Here is a 7,083-nt window from a genome sequence, read left to right as displayed (position 1 = left end):
TGTTAAAAGTAAACTTGATAATTGTTTAGAGAATTCTTGTAATTGCCGACGACAAATGTCGTTGTAGTGTCTACGAGATTACGCGTTGATCCTCGTATTGAATTAACCCCTGCCTGCAGAGACGCAATCAAATAAACAGATTTGTAAAATGGCGGCCTGCATGCGCGCCTTCCGGGACATTTCTTTTCAGCAAAATTGCACGCACTTACTGACGTTTTGAGCGTCATAAACGGCGCCGTTATTGACCACGTGAGTTACAAACTAGGAGAAATGCTCTATTCGCTGACGTATGTCGGTTTCCTGTACGTCTTCTAGTTTTTGCTGAGTCGTCTTCGAAACCTCGAAGGTACTTGTGAATAACCTTGTATTTTCCACTCCTCCCAGCTTTAGAAAACGAAATCGTTGGAAGTACTTTTTTAAATACTGTTATTTCTGACTGCGACAGTAATTAAAATACACTCCTGGAAATGGAAAAAAGAACACATTGACACCGGTGTGTCAGACCCACCATACTTGCTCCGGACACTGCGAGAGGGCTGTACAAGCAATGATCACACGCACGGCACAGCGGACACACCAGGAACGGCGGTGTTGGCCGTCGAATGGCGCTAGCTGCGCAGCATTTGTGCACCACTGCCGTCAGTGTCAGCCAGTTTGCCGTGGCATACGGAGCTCCATCGCAGTCTTTAACACTGGTAGCATGCCGCGACAGCGTGGACGTGAACCGTATGTGCAGTTGACGGACTTTGAGCGAGGGCGTATAGAGGGCATGCGGGAGGCCGGGTGGACGTACCGCCGAATTGCTCAACACGTGGGGCGTGAGGTCTCCACAGTACATCGATGTTGTCGCCAGTGGTCGGCGGAAGGTGCACGTGCCCGTCGACCTGGGACCGGACCGCAGCGACGCACGGATGCACGCCAAGACCGTAGGATCCTACGCAGTGCCGTAGGGGACCGCACCGCCACTTCCCAGCAAATTAGGGACACTGTTGCTCCTGGGGTATCGGCGAGGACCATTCGCAACCGTCTCCATGAAGCTGGGCTACGGTCCCGCACACCGTTAGGCCGTCTTCCGCTAACGCCCCAACATCGTGCAGCCCGCCTCCAGTGGTGTCGCGACAGGCGTGAATGGAGGGACGAATGGAGACGTGTCGTCTTCAGCGATGAGAGTCGCTTCTGCCTTGGTGCCAATGATGGTCGTATGCGTGTTTGGCGCCGTGCAGGTGAGCGCCACAATCAGGACTGCATACGACCGCGGAGGCGCACAGGGCCAACACCCGGCATCATGGTGTGGGGAGCGATCTCCTACACTGGCCGTACACCACTGGTGATCGTCGAGCGGACACTGAATAGTGCACGGTACATCCAAACCGTCATCGAACCCATCGTTCTACCATTCCTAGACCGGCAAGGGAACTTGCTGTTCCAACAGGACAATGCACGTCCGCATGTATCCCGTGCCACCCAACGTGCTCTAGAAGTTGTAAGTCAACTACCCTGGGCAGCAAGATCTCCGGATCTGTCCCCCATTGAGCATGTTTGGGACTGGATGAAGCGTCGTCTCACGCGGTCTGCACGTCCAGCACGAACGCTGGTCCAACTGAGGCGCCAGGTGGAAATGGCATGGCAAGCCGTTCCACAGGACTACATCCAGCATCTCTACGATCGTCTCCATGGGAGAATAGCAGCCTGCATTGCTGCGAAAGGTGGATATACACTGTACTAGTGCCGACATTGTGCATGCTCTGTTGCCTGTGTCTATGTGCCTGTGGTTCTGTCAGTGTGATCATGTGATGTATCTGACCCCAGGAATGTGTCAATAAAGTTTCCCCTTCCTGGGACAATGAATTCACGGTGTTCTTATTTCAATTTCCAGGAGTGTAAGTATAAATTTATGACGTTCACTCCGAAGGAATGTGGGAGTGGAAAGGTTAAGATAAGAGAGCTGTACATGGGATAAACGGGCATTTGGAAGCCCATTATTGCCTATCAAACATAAAGTTCTTTTTCTTCGGTGATTTCAGCGTCTTGAACCTTTACGGGACTCTCAGACACACAGATACAACTTGGAAAGGATAATACCGCGTAATGTCTGCCACGTTACACTGGAATGGACGGGTAACCTTGTGCTCAGAACAAGTCTTAGGTATTTGTTTCCTCAACAAATCATACTTCTGGTAAATAAAGTATTACCGTTCTGTGAAATATCGTTTTCGCTAGGAGGAGATTTTCGACGAGTTACGAAAATTGCTGGCTGTCAAATCTGAAACGTTATGACTACGACATGCTACAAAAGTCAAATGGAATCAAGTGCGCTGAGATGCCTGATCATGCAAGCGATCAGTATTTCAGCGCAACCTGACGGAGTGAGTACCTGTCAACGTTCAACCATATAACGTACGTTGCGCCTGGTGGCTTGTGTGCAGGAAGACAAGTGCCCACAATAACAGTCCGACGAAGCCTGTAGCCTCACGTCCTGTCGGAATGACGACCGTTGTTTCGGCTTCCCCTGAAGCGGCAGCAGAGGAGCACAGCGATAGTGGTGCGCTCAGCGACAACAATGAAATCGCGCCCCGTCGCCTGTTCACTCTATTCCCGATTCTGCATCAGCATCAGAATGGATGTAATGTCGACGAACGGTACCATTTGTTATCATGATACGAGCACAGTTCTTGGCGTGACTGCATGGGGTACTATTGGGTACAATACATGCTAATGTTTGGTTCGCATAGCCGGTAATTTGGACATCAGCCTTTACATATCTGACTTATAATAGCCGTGGTCTCTTCCTCATCTCTGACGTCTCCGTGACATCATCTTCCAACGAGATACTTCAAAGGTTAGATGTTGTACGTGCTTCCTACCTCAATAAATTCCATCGCTGTAGCATAGAACTGAAGCAACGTATCTGTCGCCAGCTTCATGATCAGCAAGTCGTTGTTTACGCCCGAAGAACTGTACAATCAACTCATCTTCTAATTAAATCATGTATTTCACCTGCCATACTTTATATGCATAGTAAATTTTTCTTGTCTGCTGTCCTCCTGTTGTTTTGGACAGGCCATATGTTGCACAGACCACTTCAAAACCTAGAAGGGAGTAAAGGAATAGGGATCCGAGGGAAGGCGATGTGAGTCTTCCGTGTCACCATGCCTCACTCCACTACCAGAAGGGCTGAGAGCAGAACGCAGGTTGCCGTTATCCGAGTTGCTGATTTTACTGCTGTTGGGTTAGCAACGTGTTTTTCACTACAAGTGGTTACAGGTCAGCTGATGTTACAACTCACTGTCACTGCTTCATAAGAGACCCTCTGGTGAACGCCGTACAAATGGTTCAAAATGGCTCTGAACACTATGGGCCATAACATCTGAGGTCATCAGTCCGCTAGAACTTAGAACTACTTAAACCTAACAGACCTAAGAACATCACACCCATCCATACCCGAGGCAGGATTCGAACCTGCGACCGTAGCGGTCGCGCGGTTCCAGATTGAAGCGCCTGGAACCGCTCGGACGCACCGGCCGGCTGAACGCGCTGTAGCGTGATACAACGAGACGGGGGGGGGGGGGGGGGGGCAATACTTGGTAATTTTAAACTAAAATTAGGACCATTTATCCCAAAGTCTTCATTTTATGGCTGCTGATTCGTATGTTCAGATATGTCTGTGACAGCAAACTGAAAACACAAACTTAAACTAATAGCACAGAAACAATATTAAATAACAATACTGGACAAAAACAACAATGTCGGACGACATAACAAAGCTTGAACAAGTATCACTACGCACAGTGTTGACAAACAACGCAGTAACAGAGATGCCGGCCATCAGTATTTTCACTGCGGCAAGGCTCAGAAGTCGATGACTATCGGTGTATAAGTAAACCGAAAAGTTGAGCATCAACTCTGAGCACGCTAGCTATCGCTAGCGACGAATTTTGTGAGCTACGTGAAAGTAATCAGAGTACCGACGAATCGGGACTCTGACAGTACGGCATGTGTAGAGGATAACGATAGCCGGCCGGAGTGGCCGTGCGTTTCTAGGCGCTGCAGTCTGGAACCGCGTGAACGCTACGGTCGCAGGTTCGAATCCTGCATCGGGCATGGATGTGTGTGATGTCCTTAGGTTAGTTAGGTTTAAGTAGTTCTAAGTCTAGGGGACTGATGACCACAGCAGTTAAGTCCCATAGTGCTCAGAGCCATTTGAACCATTTGATAACGATAAATCGTTATCATGACATTCAAAGGGTTAATTATTGATGTTGCTTAAATCATTGCCTTCCAGGGTGGGGCGATCTCATTTTTAATATGCATACTATGTCACATCAGAGAATTCCGAAGGACTCACCACAATTCTGGCGCCCAGTGGGGGCAGATGTAATTATCTGCATGTCCTTTTATGCAAGAGATGAAAGAATTCTCAGTTCACTACCTTATATAGGAGAAAACAATAATTTGTTTAACTCTGCTAGGACTGTACCCTCTCGCAATAGTTTCAGTAAACTGCACAGTGAGGCAGAATACCCCTCCTCTCGTATCTGGCACTGAAGTCGGTTCAACATCTCTGCAAGTAAACTAACATGTAACGAAGTGCGTTTTCTTTTTGTTCTCAATTAATCCGATCTGATCCGCTTTTGCGATTTATTTTTTAAAAATTTGTGCAGCAATGGAATTCTCGAGTTAGTGGAAGATACTAGTAATACAGAATATTTTAGCGAAAGTAGCAGTGGTTCAGAAAGTGACAGTGATGTCTTTGCTGGTATCTTGATTGAAAGTGAATACCGAACGGAAAATATGCAGTACACTGAAGTAATTGCATCTGAAACACTACAGCCGCCGCCACTTCCATTTCACAAGCTGTGTGGACCATCGTATGTGCCACCAGTGAGATTTTCTGCAATTGAACATTTCAATTTATTGTACACTCGAGAGTAACCTCAACTAATTGTCACCGAAACGAATCACGCAGCTAAGCAATTTACTTCGAAACATGTTACTACTATGTCCAGCACATAAAAAGATAACTGACATGAGAGGTTTTACAGCATTGTTACTGAATATGGGACGCAACAAGAGACCTCATTGCTTTCATACTGTAAGACGAAATTATTAACGATTTCCATAGTTTGGTACACTGTATTTTGCTACTAAAGGCAAGTGTTAGGTGATACAGAACTGCATCATCGGGAAGACTGGAACGTAGTATCTAGCTATTATAATTATTATCTCTGTAAATAATACTAAAATCGTAATTTTTCGTATGACATTTTACTCATAAATTGGTGTATATTTTATGAACGCTGTTGAGTTTTCTTTAAATCAAGTGCAGTGTTCATATTATGTTTTTAAAAATACTTTTTATTCCATGACTTTTAAACAGTTTAAAGTGACAAAGTATGGTAATGTCGGCACACAATAATAAACTACACACTTTTTCATATTTTCCAATTGAATGTAGCAAGATATATAGCAATTTAAGTAGAACATTGCACAACAGTATACAGTACAGAAATGCGTGATATTTTAGCGTTCATCATTGAAATTGGGCGACAGCAAAAGGGTTAAGTGATCTCAAATAGCAAAATACACTCCTGGAAATGGAAAAAAGAACACATTGACACCGGTGTGTCAGACCCACCATACTTGCTCCGGACACTGCGAGAGGGCTGTACAAGCAATGATCACACGCACGGCACAGCGGACACACCAGGAACCGCGGTGTTGGCCGTCGAATGGCGCTAGCTGCGCAGCATTTGTGCACCGCCGCCGTCAGTGTCAGCCAGTTTGCCGTGGCATACGGAGCTCCATCGCAGTCTTTAACACTGGTAGCATGCCGCGACAGCGTGGACGTGAACCGTATGTGCAGTTGACGGACTTTGAGCGAGGGCGTATAGTGGGCATGCGGGAGACCGGGTGGACGTACCGCCGAATTGCTCAACACGTGGGGCGTGAGGTCTCCACAGTACATCGATGTTGTCGCCAGTGGTCGGCGGAAGGTGCACGTGCCCGTCGACCTGGGACCGGACCGCAGCGACGCACGGATGCACGCCAAGACCGTAGGATCCTACGCAGTGCCGTAGGGGACCGCACCGCCACTTCCCAGCAAATTAGGGACACTGTTGCTCCTGGGGTATCGGCGAGGACCATTCGCAACCGTCTCCATGACGCTGGGCTACGGTCCCGCACACCGTTAGGCCGTCTTCCGCTCACGCCCCAACATCGTGCAGCCCGCCTCCAGTGGTGTCGCGACAGGCGTGAATGGAGGGACGAATGGAGACGTGTCGTCTTCAGCGATGAGAGTCGCTTCTGCCTTGGTGCCAATGATGGTCGTATGCGTGTTTGGCGCCGTGCAGGTGAGCGCCACAATCAGGACTGCATACGACCGAGGAGGCAGACAGGGCCAACACCCGGCATCATGGTGTGGGGAGCGATCTCCTACACTGGCCGTACACCACTGGTGATCGTCGAGGGGACACTGAATAGTGCACGGTACATCCAAACCGTCATCGAACCCATCGTTCTACCATTCCTAGACCGGCAAGGGAACTTGCTGTTCCAACAGGACAATGCACGTCCGCATGTATCCCGTGCCACCCAACGTGCTCTAGAAGGTGGAAGTCAACTACCCTGGCCAGTAAGATCTCCGGATCTGTCCCCCACTGAGCATGTTTGGGACTGGATGAAGCGTCGTCTCACGCGGTCTGCACGTCCAGCACGAACGCTGGTCCAACTGAGGCGCCAGGTGGAAATGGCATGGCAAGCCGTTCCACAGGACTACATCCAGCATCTCTACGATCGTCTCCATGGGAGAATAGCAGCCTGCATTGCTGCGAAAGGTAGATATACACTGTACTAGTGCCGACATTGTGCATGCTCTGTTGCCTGTGTCTATGTGCCTGTGGTTCTGTCAGTGTGATCATGTGATGTATCTGACCCCAGGAATGTGTCAATAAAGTTTCCCCTTCCTGGGACAATGAATTCACGGTGTTCTTATTCCAATTTCCAGGAGTGTATTACTCAAACAGCAAGCAGGTTAGTAGAATAGATTAATCAGAGATTTAAATATGAAATATTTATTTTTATTAG

This window comes from Schistocerca cancellata, chromosome 7 (genome assembly GCF_023864275.1).
Source record: "Schistocerca cancellata isolate TAMUIC-IGC-003103 chromosome 7, iqSchCanc2.1, whole genome shotgun sequence".
In the NCBI taxonomy this organism is placed as follows: Eukaryota; Metazoa; Arthropoda; class Insecta; order Orthoptera; family Acrididae; genus Schistocerca; species Schistocerca cancellata.
The sequence above is the reverse complement of the archived record's forward strand: the minus strand, read 5'-3'. Positions refer to the sequence as shown.